Source organism: Rattus rattus, chromosome 14, assembly GCF_011064425.1.
Source record: "Rattus rattus isolate New Zealand chromosome 14, Rrattus_CSIRO_v1, whole genome shotgun sequence".
Classification (NCBI taxonomy): Eukaryota; Metazoa; Chordata; class Mammalia; order Rodentia; family Muridae; genus Rattus; species Rattus rattus.
In genome coordinates this window covers 22,676,103-22,690,451 of record NC_046167.1, presented here as the reverse complement: position 1 = coordinate 22,690,451, position 14,349 = coordinate 22,676,103, and the positions used below count along the sequence as shown (strand labels likewise).

The 14,349-nt window shown below is 39.1% G+C and overlaps 1 long non-coding RNA gene across 1 annotated transcript in view; it reads left to right on the top strand.

Moving 5' to 3' along the window:
• The window catches only part of LOC116915202, a 40,441-nt gene extending 26,621 nt beyond the window's left edge, over positions 1-13,820 (top strand). The window contains exons 2-3 of the long non-coding RNA XR_004389854.1: positions 11,580-11,651; positions 13,119-13,820. This is a non-coding gene — a long non-coding RNA (uncharacterized LOC116915202). The remainder of the gene's footprint in view (positions 1-11,579; positions 11,652-13,118) is intronic.
• The last annotated feature ends 529 nt before the right edge of the window (positions 13,821-14,349 follow it).

Here is a 14,349-nt window from a genome sequence, read left to right as displayed (position 1 = left end):
TCAACTATATTAGTATAGGTCTACTCCTAGATTCTCTGCTTTTTCATCTGTTTCTTTGCTGATACCGTATTGTTTTGATTTTTACAGCTTTATAGTAAATATTAAATCATGCATTGTATGCCATACCAAATTTACTACATTGTGTGCGCTCTGTGGCCAGGGATGGTCTTTAGTTTCCTTGCTTCTTCCTATAACTTTTACAATTAACTAGTCTGTATCTCTCAGAAGTCCCCCTGGGGTTTTTATTGGATATATATTTAAAGTTGTAGACCAATTTAGAGAAATTTGGCATTTTTATTATGTTGTCTTCTTATCTTTGTACATAGTTATGCTAATTTATGTAGATCTGACTTTCATCAGCTTTTTATTCTCACAGATGTATATATCTTGTAACTAGTTTGCACGTCTTTGATATGTTGGTGCCTTGTTCTTCCTATTGTAAAGTGAATGATATTATTTTTACTTAATTTTTTTCATTTATATGTATATGTGTGTGTGTCTGAGTGTATGCCACTTGTGTGCAAATGCCCATGAGGCCAGAAGATCTTCTGGAATTGGAGTTTTAAAGTGGGCCTGTGTTATGGGTGTTGGGAAGTGAACCTGAGTCCTGTGGAACTGTGGCAAGTGCCCTTTAATAGCTGAGCTTTCTCTCTCTCAGTGATAATGATTTTAGTTGTGTTTCTAAATAATTGCTAGCATATTGAAATTTGACTTTACTTTTGTGTGCCCTGACCTTGCTAAGCTCAGTGATTAGATCTAGACATTAATATTGCCAAGTCCCTTAGGATATCTTATGTAGGGTTTAGGTATTACTGATATTTATTTTTTCAATTAAAATTTTTTTGATATTGTCTCATTCTTCTCATTCTTGGCTTTAGTGTGGTTCATGGTTTGATTGTCTTGTTTTTCATATGTCAACCTTTATTACTACATACTGATTGGTTGCATATGAAATTTTCTTTTGTATTTTTGTTCAATTGAGAATATCGTTTTCTTTGTGAACCATAGTTGGTAGTATAGCTCATTCAAGTCTCATTTTACATTTTGATCAAAATGAGACCTTGTAACTAGGTTTGTTCAAGTATGTCCATAACTTCCGCACTGAAGAAGCCGAGTGAGTAAGAGGTTTGAAACTAGTTAAGGCTACATAGTACATTTGGTTTAAGAGAAAGCATAATATTAAATTTATGCAGATCTATGTCCTGCATTAGCTTCATAATATTTTTAATTCTCTGCCCTGACCAGCAAACGGTAACTGAATTATCAAGCAGATGGTTGGTGTAGAGCTTTACCACTGATTAAAAGCAATTTAATACACGAGGACTAGAATATAAGCACATGGGTCTTGTTTATTTTTTTATTTTCTGATACTAATACCTGAAATGGTGCCTGACATGTAATAATTTGCTAAGTATTTTAGGGTTTTTTGCTTGAGATTTGTGTTAAATGCCATTGAAATGTTGATATGAATCCCCTCACTTCTCTGAAATGGTTCTTTATACAAATGACTTGGCAATATTACTACGTGTTGAAAGCTTTATTAGTACTCTGATTTAGACTTTGACCTGTAATCTTTGTTCTGGTTTTAAAAGAAAGTCTCCAACCTGTTCTGTAAAGTATCTTACATTTTCCTATGAGCATTCACAGTTGTGTGTGCTCATTCAAGTATCATTTTAACCAGTGAGTAGGATTAAAATTCACAGCAGGTTATGGTGGTGCCATTTTTTTCTTTAATGAGAAAACGTGGTTTGAATACATGTTGTTTAAAGTACAAATGTGTTCACATATACAGTAGACATTTTTAATTAAGCAGCATCAAATTAGAGGCCAGGTTACAGCCATTGTTTGCATTCCTTACCCTGACATTTACAGATAGTATCCACAGTGCTCTGTTCAGATGTGCACTCTTACTGTTTGAGTTTCTGGATTGTAATGAACTTTTGTCTTTACTAGTGTTAGCCTATTTCTTCCTGTTGTCAGGGTGATGAAGATTTTTGATAAACTCTGCAATCTTCCTCTTTTTCTATGTGATTAGATGACAAAGCAATTTGGTTACAGGAGTTATTAGTGTCAGAGCCCATGTCCTCGAAGCCCTGAGAAACAGCTATCAATAAGCCAGTTAGACTAATTCATAGTGAAAAGCAGAAAGGGGTGGTTTTAGAGTTTTATTCAGTATGCCACACTGGAAAGGAGGACAGTGATTCCATGGCCTTCTAAATTCTTAAAAATTACAGATATTGTTAGATTTTTAAATTCTTCTTAATACATTTTTTAATTAAAATATATCACTTCTCTTCCCTTTCTTTCCTCCAGTCCCTCCCATGTTGTGTGTGTGTCTTACACACAAATATATAAATATGACTTGCTGTATCCATTTTTGTTATATGTATATAATTTCAGGGCTGATGATTTTGTATTGGATAACCAATTAGTGGGTAATCCTTCGAGGCTAATACTCCCTTTCTCAGTGGTTATTGGTTGTATCTACGTCTTTGTCTAGGAACTGGACACCATGAGATCTTACCCCTTTTGATGTGGTCGGTCACTGTCAGATCTTGTTTAGGCAGACGTTTCTAGGAAACAGCGTCTCGCAGCTGACTTCCTGGTACTCTGGCTCTTACTGTGAAAAAGGTCTTTCCCTTTCCTTGACACCTTTGTTGAAAGTGGAGCACGACCCGCCTTTCTTAAGTATATCTTTGAGTAAAAATTGGAGTTTTAGACATTAAAAAAAGAGAAAATGTCACAAAATACATACAAAAGGATAAACACACAGAATAGTAAGCCTATAAGTGGTCTTAAACCGGATTGGCTAAAGTAAAATACTCACTACAGTTAGTGTATGTTTCCCTTCTTCCATAATATATTCCCTGTTGTGTTGTGTTATGAAAGTATCGATTGGGGCTGGGTTCCCCAGGGTCTGTTGATCTCAGTCTGCATTGTGTCCAGTTGTGGTTTTCCACAATGGTCTCCATTTACTGTAAGGAAAAGCTTCTTTAATGAGGGGCGAGAGCTACACTTGTCTGTGGGTATGAGGATACGTATTAGAATTTAGTTAGAAACTAGGCTGGGCTAGTGGTAGTAGTAGGTTCCCTTTGGGATAAAAAGATTTAGTTATTTTTTACTATGCTTGATCTTAGCAAAAAGTCTGAGAAGCGATGGATTTAGTTATTTTTATTTTTTATATATAAGTGTTTTACTTGTACGTATGTCTGTGTACCAGGTATGTTCTTGGTGCCCATAGAAGTCAGAAGAGACTTCTGATATGAGCCATTATGTGAATGCTGAGATCCCAACCAACAAGTACTCTTAACCACTGAGCCATCTCTCTAACCCTATAGATTTCTTTTAGATTAAAGAGAGTATATCCAAACCTCTGTCAATATTAAAAAGCAATATTTATAGGGTTTTGAGCAAGTTACTGTAGCAGTTCTTATGAAATAATCACTTAAAAACCTTCTGGACTGACTAGCCAAGTGGCCACTGGATGTCTCATGGGCCTTGTTTGAAGCCCCTCTTGTTCAGGGCTGGGGCATTGGTCAGGTGGATAAAGGGTCGCTTTGTAAACATGACATCCTGCCTATAATACTAGGACTAAGAAGGCAATTATGAGAGTCTCAGAGCAAGCTGCCTAGCTAGACTACCTGAATCTGAAAGCTGTATATATATATAAGGGCAAAAACTACTGAGGAAGATGACACTGTCAATCTCTGACCTCCACATATGCATACTTACATAGACAAACATATACACACAAACACTTAGATACACATATATAGGTCAGAGACACAAATACATACTCATACACTCATACACAATGTACAGATCATACATGTAAATGTACACTCATGTACACATGCACAGATTATACATGCAAACACAAAAACTCATACACACATGTACAGACAAGACTTACACACATACACACTCCTAAAGAGCAATAGAAAATGAATAAAAGAGCCCCTTTTGTTCTAACTTCTTCAGGATCCTTAAGCTAAACGTTAATACTGCCTGGTGCAGCAATAGTGCAAGTTAGTACAAACTCAGACCACCATTCTGTAACTCCACCAGCCCTAATGGTATTTGGAAATCGCTTTACTGGAATTCTTACCTTAGGATCTGTAGGGATTTGGTGCAGAATTACTTCCTAGTCATAAGAAGCTTGTCTTCAAGTCTCCCACCTAGTAATGGAACTTGTGCAGACTTTTCCCTTTCACAGCACTTGTCCCTTTACTCAAAGTGGAGCACAAGCTGTCCCTTAAGTTCCTCTTATAACTGGCGTTTTAGACATACTGAAGAGAAATGTCCCCGGAGACCTACAAAAGGATAATCATAAAGAGTATAAACCATAGGTGGTTTTGGACCTGTCTGGCTAAAGTAAAACGCACCCAGTAGCATATTTAAAATGTTTCCTTTCTGCGTCTGTCTAAGTGCTAGGGAGAACATTCTCTTAGTTCACTTACACACACAGAAGTCTCATGTCCTGTTCATCTGTAGTGATTGTGAATGTTTTTCCTTCCCTCTTGGGTGAGCTTTGGTAATTTTCTCCTTTTAACACAGGTGTTAATGTCCTTCGTTACCTTTAATGTACCTGTTTCTCATTGGGAATATGGTGTGAGTATAAGAATTCAGTGATAAATAGAACGGTTTGGGTGAAAGTAAAGGGAAGATGTGGTAGATTGTGACTTGTTATGACCAGTAACCAAGGAGACAGTAGGGTAGGCTCTTGTGACCCTCTAAAGGGGTCATTGTCACAGCAGTGAGAGGTCTGGGTAGTCCCCATGTTTATATTCCTGTTCTTGAAAAATCTCTCTCTGGCTGATAAGTGGAGATGCTTGGGGAAGCCTGCAGGTGCTAATTTGTAAACTGGGTAAATGTCACATTTCCGTTCTTGAAAGTGTTCTATCTGTCTGAGTGGGGATGTATGGGAAAGCCTACAATTGCTAGACCTGTAGAAAGTACAGGACAAGGTAAACAATAAGTAACACCCAGGGATGGTAGCAGCACCAAAGAAATACAGGACTCTAAACTTCTTCACAATTCCTAGTATTCAGGTAGCTTTTCTTTGTACTTTATACCCCGAAGGGACTGGTCTATTACCAATATAATTGTGTAGGTCCCTTTATGCTTAGCACTTACTAGTGTACCTGGCACATATTCTCCTACTTTATTGTAAGGTTGGTCGTAAGTTAGAATATGACATAGCTAATTGAACTATTTGTTGAAAAAAGTATGTGTGTGTTTATGATGTCTCTGCATATGTGCCTGTTTGTGTGTGCGTGTGTGTGTGTGTGTGTGTGTGTGTGTGCGTGTGTGCGCGCGCAAGTACACACATGTACTGAGGCAAACAGTGGGTTGGAATGCAGTCTCAGGTATGGGTCCTAGACTTCTGCTTTGTTTGTCTTGTTCTGTATCATTTACTATTACTTCTACAGGGCAGATTAGTCTCCTGTAAGCTTCTGGGAGTACCTGTGTCTTATATTACGTGGGAGTACTGATTAAAAGGGTTGATCTTGTAGCTGGGTGTTTGTGACTTCTGAGGATCCAAACTCAGATTCCTATGCTTACCTGAAAAGTACTTCAAACTTTGAGCCATCTCTGTGGCCCCCCACTTTGAGGTTTTGCATATTACTATTTCCAAAGCTGATGGGAAGTTAACATACATCACCTCTGTCTTGTTAGTGAGAACCAAGAAACACTATGTGGTCTACCCAGTGGCTTAGGTTGAGTGTGGTTGCTTTGGGTGAGAAGAGGTCCCAGGCAGGTGGATAATGATGGAAAAGTTGTCATCAATTCTAGTTTCTGGAGAAAAGCTTATAGAGCTAAGGACTCTAATTGTACAAGAGGGTTGGAGCCTTTATGCCTCTAAAGCTGTATAAAGTAGTTGATTAAAGAGGGGAGCCTTAGGAAGGCTTCTGACAACCATAAAATTCCAAACATGGAAATGATGTCTTTGTTACATAAAGCATTCGTTCCAGCATTAAATAATAAAATAAACTCCCAACACCAAGAATGGAAATGATCACTGTTAAACTTGTCTGTTTACTCAGAACTAATCCTAGCCCTGAAAGTAGCTCAGTTGTACACATTTTATCCTGGAGAACCAAGGGGCTCGTGAAGACTTCATGTCTAGAGCCAGGCAGCAATTAGGCTGCTTCTGCACCAATTTCATGGGGTCAAAGTTTGCAAACTTGCTTTGTGGCCACAATGACACTGTCCCTTTGGTCACTGTAACTTTTGCAGTTGTGAGGCTGTTACTTTTCTGACTTGATTTTTTTTTTTTTTTTTAAACACTAGTCTACAAAATAAGAGAATTCTCTTTGTGGGGAGAGAAATTGTCTTTTCTCAGAGCTTTGTTCAACCTTACATGTTTTTTGCTTGTATTTTTGTCTGTGAATTTGGGATTTACCTTATATTTTTGTAGTACTGGCCTTGGATATGCTAGGCAAGCACTTTATCATTTAGATTTATTCCCAGGTTTTGCTTCACTTTTTTATTTTGAGACAGGGTCTTTACTGTGTGCGTATCCCAGGCTGGGTTTAACTTGTTATTCTCCTGATTTGGCTCCCTGGGTTGTTAAAGTTCCAAGCCTGCACACCAAGCCCAGCTGAATCTTTATTAAAAAAAAAAAACAGAATAAAACAACAAACAAACAAACAACAAAAAACCCTAATCCACAGTGCTTGAATCTCAAGTGTTGGGGAACATACAAATAACAAGGAATCTTGTTCTTGAAATTGAATTTTCAAGACATCACTTGTCCTGGAACTCACTCTGTAGACCAGACAAGCCTCAAACTCAGATCTGCCCATTTCTGCCTCTCAAGTGCTGGAATTAAAGGCATGGGCCACCATTGCAAGAAATCACTTCTAATTTATCCTTGCTGAGGTTAAAATTTATGCACTAACTTCTTTCCTATTTTATTTGTAAATAAATTAGTATCTTGGGAATTAAAACATAACAGTATGCTACTTGGAAGTTTCTGTGGAAAACAAACAAGAATTCTATACTTTAAGGCTCAATATGAGGAATCACATTTTAAAAAATGATTTATTTTATGTGCATTGGTGTTTTGCCTCCAGGTATGTCTGTGAGGGGGTCAGGTCCCTTGGAACTGGAGTTACACAGTTGTGAGCTGCCTTGTGGATGCTGGGAATTGAACCCAGGTCCTCTGGAAGAACAGCCAGTGCTCTTAACATCTGAGCCATCTCTTCGGCACAAGGAACCACTTTTTGAAGGAGGAAACCTCTTTAGATATACACTTAGAACCAGTGAAATTTTTTTTTTTTATCACCTAAGAAGCTTTTATGGATTGGAGTTGACTTTCAAAATAGCCTTGAATGATACTGCTTTAGTTTGCAAATTAAAGGAATGTTAGTTAATCTGGTCTAAATCATGGGATGGTTTGCTTTGTAATGAGACATAGAAAATGAAGCCTTACTTAGCAATACGAGTTAAAGATTTGCTTCCTTGTTCTTATAACATTTTTCTGCCTCGGATTTATGTGGCTTCATCTTGAAGACTGTACATGTAGCACAGATCCACTATGAGAAGGAGAGAAAGGGGTCAGTGAATGGGTTATGTTTAGCCTGAACTGATATAAAATGGAAAACTACATGTACTTGCAAGAGAGTCTTCTGTTTCTCCAGTAGCACTAGAGCATTGGCAGTGGTTAAGTCCACAACAGAAGCCAGATCTCCACAGATAATCTATAGCTATTTGTCTGTATCTTCATTAGTACAACAATCATTGGTTTCAGAAAACTACAAGACACAGAAAGCTCAGCTGCAAAGTTTGCTGTAAATTTGCAGGGGAAGTTGATCATAATCTGCTGGACTTCTGGCTACCAGATGCTTAAGTAGTTCTGGATTTAGAATATAGCAGTGGTATTTTTAGCCTCAATGCTTTGAGGCCACAGCTGAGTCCAGTCTCAGTGCTACAGATAGTGGCATTTTGGGCAGGGAGGGGGGAAACTACAAGTTGATCTGTTGTGTGGCATACTTTAATGGCAAAGTCAGTATGGATTTTCCCCTCTGCCCTCTGCCCTTTGCCCCACAGAATCACCAGTTAACAGCCCCTACCCCATGTCTGTGTGTAATTTTCTGTGCTGCTGCCAATTCTAGCTCTGTCAGATAGACACGGGTGTTTCTCACCATCTCTTACCTGTGTGAAAAATCGATCAACTCGTAGTCCTTGAGTGGGAAAATACTGAGGTCAAGACTGAGTTCTGTAAGATAAGGAATCTTTCACAAAAACTTAACACTCTGGATTTGAGGATCAGCCACGTGTAAATATGTTACACAAGTGAAGCATAGACAAGTGCATCACTGGATCGTCATCATTTATACCGGGAGCCTGCAAGTGCCATCCTCCTTGGATAGGGATTGGGAGGAGTCTAACAGGAAACTGTTTGCGGGGTTGTTCTCCAGAAATGAGAATGGACAGACATTCAGAGGTCTAGTAAAAAATCCACTAGCACAGTCAGGAATGCCAGTATCTCTTCTGGGGACAGTTTCTACCCCAGCTTTGGCCAGAGCACGGCAATACTAGGCATGATTATAAAAGAAGTAAACATTGGTGTTGATGTTTTTCCCTATATCCAAAGTCTGAGTAGAGAATTATAAATAGTATTTGTGATTTACTTTCCCCTTCTAAAATGAGTTGTTGTTAGGAATAAAAGAGATCATTTAGGATATTTGGGACACAGTATTTCGAGACTTTCTTTAAAGAGCCACCTAATGTACAGACGTGGCTTTGCAAGTAACATAGTGACCTAGATAATGGAGCAGGTTGTCAGTCACTGAAGCCTGTTTTAAGTATACAGACCAGAGAACTTCTTTTGTCTTTGGTGACCATTTGCTGACCCTTGTGTGGCTACTGTGAGGTACAGGTAGACATCATTCTGGATTGTCTTCTTTTACTCCTGGGTTTTCGAGGTGGTGGTTACCTTGAATTCTTCAATATCCTGATTAGGGAAGTGTGTGTGTGTGTGTGTGTGTGTGTGTGTGTGTGTGTGTGTGTGTGTGTGTGTGTGTGTGTGTGTGAGAGAGAGAGAGAGAGAGAGAGAGAGAGCAAGAGAGTGTGTGTGTGTGTGTGTGTGTGTGTGTGTGTGTGTGTGTGTGTGTGAGAGTGAGTCTAGGAGAGAATTCAGGACTGGGAGAAAAATGTCCTTAGATCTATCTTATTAGCCTTAAAGCAGGGACTTTGGAACCTCACTAAATAACACCAATTCTGAAGTAGGACAGTGTTCAAAGTTCATTTCCTTTGAAGTTGGCCTAAAGCAAAAATCAAAGAAGAATCTCTCTGGTTGTTAAGTGTTTAGTTGAGAAATTAATGAAATTCTGGGCGTAATCAACAGGAGGAATGACTCTGGGTTTACCAGGACTTAGAATTTTGATAGTAAGAGTCAAAGCAGCTCCTTAGTCTGGACATGGTCTGTAGCTAGAAAAGTGCAAATATGGCATCTTGCCTGAGACTCAAATGAGGCTCTCTTCACTGCGGCTTTCTACATGTAGCCCTATTTGTTCTTCTTATTCCTTCTCATGTTCTTATGGGCTTGCCTTCCCCTTTACTTGAGCAGGCTGTGGATTGGGTTTTGTCTCAGGCACAGGCGAGATGGATTATGCAGCATTACGATGAACATGAAAACTAGCTTCTTCAGTTGGACTGTTACGCTTAAAGAATGGTTACTGTTAGTAAAAGCTGTTGCTTACTGGTCAGGCTTACCATGGCCCATGTGAAGACAGGCTGTAAAGCAGTGCTTCTGCGATGCTCTTCATAAGCCGTGTTGGGTATTACTCAAGAATCTATGCATATGGGGTTGCTTCTGCTTTACTTTCTAGGAACTGAAGGCCCTGCCTTTCCTGTGAGGAGGAATGAGGTGCCTCCACCACAATAGGTGCCAGGGCCCAACCCATTCCTTTTTCCTGTCAGAAATGTTGAGGTGTGCTCCTCTGGTACTGGTCCTAGTCTCTTGCTCTCAAGTCACAGAACTGGACACTAGAGATTTTGTTTTGTTTACAAACCTTTTTATTTTTCAAAGCCATACGTTTCTTTACACCTTGTAGTAATATATAGGCATAAGCAAATGTGAAGGAGGCAAAAGTTAATTTCACAGCCAGCCTATAATCCATTACTTCATTCCCTTGTATTCCTGATCAATTACAAAACATATCCCATAGTACACCAACATACCTATACTTGTGATGGTGGTAAAAGGTGGGATTTAGGGGAATTTTTTTTTAACGTTAATGCAACAGCCTCTGTGATATACACCTAGCTGATGGTCGAGGTTGCAAAGTATAGTCAGATATGCTAGCTTAGTCTTTGTGTAATATTTATACAAATCCCTTCTTTCATCATGATGAAATAAAATACACTTAACATAAAACCACTTAGCAATTGAGAAGGGAATGTGTATTCTGTATCTCCATACTGTTTTATGGCTCACATTTTAATTGTTTTTTAACCTAAACAAAGGTGTGTCAAACAAGCTTTGAATACTAGAATTGACCTTCAAACCTTACGTTCATTTGGTCATAGTCAAGCACATATCTTTAGAATAAGCTAATTTACCAACGTCCATACCTACTACTAATTATTCCTTGGTTTTTTTTTTTTTTTCATGGAAGCTCAAATATTTTCTCTCTTTGAAGAGGTAGGTAAGAATGCAAGACACCCTCAAGAAATTAAAGGGCAATATCAGTTTTCTACCCCTCCTCCCAGTTCAAGGACAGTCTGTGATGTATATATGTATGTGTGTGTATATGTTTGTGTGTATGTGTGTGTATACACATGCATGTGCCCATGTGTGTATTTTTTCTTTTAAAAACAAAGGGCAAAAATAGCATTGTGTTTTGGAGCTTACAATTAGGAAATACAATTACATGTAAATATAATTTTGGTTGTATCTTTACTGACCTAAATCTTAGGGAAAGGTCTAACTTCCTTTGGCTTTATATATGAATCTTTGGCTTTAACCTTTGAATTTGTATTTAAACAGTGAACATCTTTTAAATAAATCTCTGTGGGTCCTTTGTTCTTTCACTTGGTTTTATCTAATGCTTCCTTTGGTCTTGGTCATTTCTTTTCAAATATACCCTAGCAGTTTAAAGTCCTTAAGACTTACATGCCTGATTAGGAAGGAAAAAAAAATCTCATTACTGGGAGGCAATGCCTGTCTTATAATGGTGTTGCTAGCTTCCCAGGCCAGACAGTTGTGCAATCCATTGTTGATTAAGTTGATGAGAGCTCCTGAAGATTGAACAGGCTTCCTGCGCCTGCAAATGTGGAGAAATTTGCACAGATCTAATTTTGGACCCTCAGGGTAGAAACGCAGCCTGAAGGTCAGAGAAGAACATGTATTGAGAAAATGACTTTTTTATACATTATGTACTGTAAGTTTTTTGAGGGTAAAGGAAAATTGACAGTAAATGATATACAGTGGTTGTTATAAATCTCTAATTATAAAGCAAATAAAAGATAGTTACAAGTATTAGTATATTTTGTCATACTTCATTAAATGACTAACTTTATCCATTGAAACTATTCTGAATGCTTTCTTTTTTTCTGCTCTCTTTCAGGTGACATTACACAAAAGGGATATGAAAAGAAGAGGTCAAAATTAATTGGAGCCTACCTTCCCCAGCCTCCAAGTACGTAAACCTTGAATAGCATTAGCTGTCTAGTTTAAGAGATAATAGCCACGTTCGAAAGAAGCTTTCTCTCATTCTGGAATCTGCCTAAAGAGTGCACATTTGACATCTGCATTCCACACCACCTTCTTTGTATAATTACTCATAGATTTTGTAAAAGTTGAAGGCATACGTGACTTTACTATAATCATACCTAATACAATTTAATATATATTTTATCTGTAGGTAGAGAGCAATAATATATTGATTTCTTTGAAACACTATAATCATAAAATAGGAGCATTTGTGGTTTAAATGATTTTTTGACTTGGTGAGTTAATTATTGCTGTGGATTATGATCTAAATTAATAGAAGGTTCGATATAACTAGAAAATGCTGTGATAGCCTGACATGGGAGTATGGTTATAAAGGTTTGGTGTTTTTAGTGGTGCCAGTGAAATATGCATACTGGTACATGTGGAGTACAATGTCCACCTCCTGCCACTATTGTTACACTTGAGGCTTTGGAGAATTCCTGCATTTGAGCTGATTGTACAGATTTTAAGAAAATGGAGATACACTGGCATTCCAGTGTGGATTCCTGTGTTAGCTCACTTCGTGTGGAGGGAAATAACCGTGAGGTTTTGCTAGGCTCAAGGAGAAGGAACATGAGCAATGTCTAACCTCAAGTAGCACACATACTAACGGTGAGAACTGTAACTGCAGTCTCTGTGAATGAAAGAAAACCTACAAAGCTTAAACTGCATGCGCACACATCCCATTTCTGTTCTCCAGGCTGTGATACCCCAGTATTACAGAATTGACTTGGCATTAAAACAACAACAACAACAACAACAGCAACAACAACAACACCAAATCTCTGTGGCAACTGAACCTGCTATCAAGAGTCTGCTGTGCTTGTAGTTCTGCGATTTTGGTGTTTGCTTGTATCTTTTTATGTGATTTTTAAGGAAGAAGATGGAAAAGTGGTCCTGTGTGTGTTAGGGATTGCTGTCCTGTGGTCTGGCTTGTGAAGGAAAAAAGCATGGTTTTATTTGGAAGAAGAAAGAGTAAATAGGCTGGTAAAAGGCTTAAGGCAAAGTGTTGGGGAAGGTATTTCTTCACCATTGTCTCCCCATGCTGTGATTGTCATAAAGGCTTGGTCACTCGCTGGTGTCTATGGGTGTCTGCCCTGTCTTTGAGAAAGGCTGTTTGGTCAATTGGGATCTTTGCTGATGATGTTGGATGTTGATTTGTTTGCCATACCAACCCCAAGTGAAGCTAGGGCAGTTACTGGCTTACCTGGGATATTTCTGACGCCTTTCATTGGTCTGGGACTTGCTGGGGGCAGAGGGTGTCTGCACCTATTGGAGCCCTTGGTGGTCTGTGTGCTCTTTCTGCATGGGGTCGGCAGCTCTGCTCAGCGCTGTAACAAATTTAAAAAAAACTAAAGTCTGAATTAATTAGTTTTTTTTCAACTTGTTACAGCAGCGAATGGAGCTGCCGTGGTTCGGTGTAGACTGCAGCCCGGTGAAGGCGTTCCGAGGAGACCTTTCCGCTCTGCCCACATCGGGGTGTGCGACATCCGAGAAGCTGCGGCCCGGGAGCGGGCGGCCAGTGCAGCGGGGAACCGGCCTCTGTTTTACTTTCGTTTCGGTGAGCCCTGCATTCCTGAGAGAGACCAGCCCATGGGCAAAGGATACCTTTGGAAGTCTTTTCCCTCAAGTATAGGGCTGGCACTGAAGGAGATAGAGGTTAGGTTCCCAAAGACCTTGGTCCTTAAGCTCAGAATTTGCGCGCATAAATGGTGATTGTCCTAGAATCAGGGTCCTTTCTACATTTGCTGTTAACTTACAGTGTTCTATCTGTAATTCTTGGTCAGCTGACGCCTCCAGTGTGGAGAACTTAGAAAGGGATGCATGTCCAATGATAAGAATTTACCCCTTAACGTTGTTGCACTGTTGTCTTAAAGCCAGATATTCTAGGCAGAGAATGAGTAATTCTATCTTGATCGTGAGATGTGATAAAAGGAAGGACATTGAGACATGCTTGCTTTCTTACTCCTATCACCAAGGATTAAGATGTTAGGTTTCTTTCTTTCTTTTTTTATGTCATTGGATTTATTTATAAAATCTTGCTGATTAAATAAAAATAAGGCAGTTAAAGGTGGATACATATTAACATCACCAATATTTGACTGAATAATACATATAATTTGCTATTCTGAAAATGGCAGAATTGAGGATTCGTTGCAAAGTCATTTTCTTTTTTTAAATTAGAAAATGATTTATTATTTTACCTTTTTTTCTATCGTTATTAAATTGTGCATTTCTTATTTACATTGCAAATGTTATTCCTTTTCCCCGTTTCCAGGCCAACATCCTCCTAACCCATCCCTCTCCCCTTCTATATGGGTGTTCCCCTCCCCATCCTCCCCCAATTATCGCCCTCCCCACAAGAATCCCATTCACTGGGGGTCCAGTCTTGGCAGGACCTAGGGCTTCCCCTTCCACTGGTGCCCTTACTAGGCTATTCATTGCTACCTATGCAGTTGGAGCCCAGGGTCAGTCCATGTATAGTCTTTGGGTATTGGCTTAGTCCCTGGAAGCTCTGATTGATTGGCATTGTTGTTCATATGGGGTCTCAAGCCCCTTCTGCTCTTTCAATCCTTTCTCTGATTCCTTCAACGGGGGTCCTCTTCTCAGTTCAGTGGATTGCT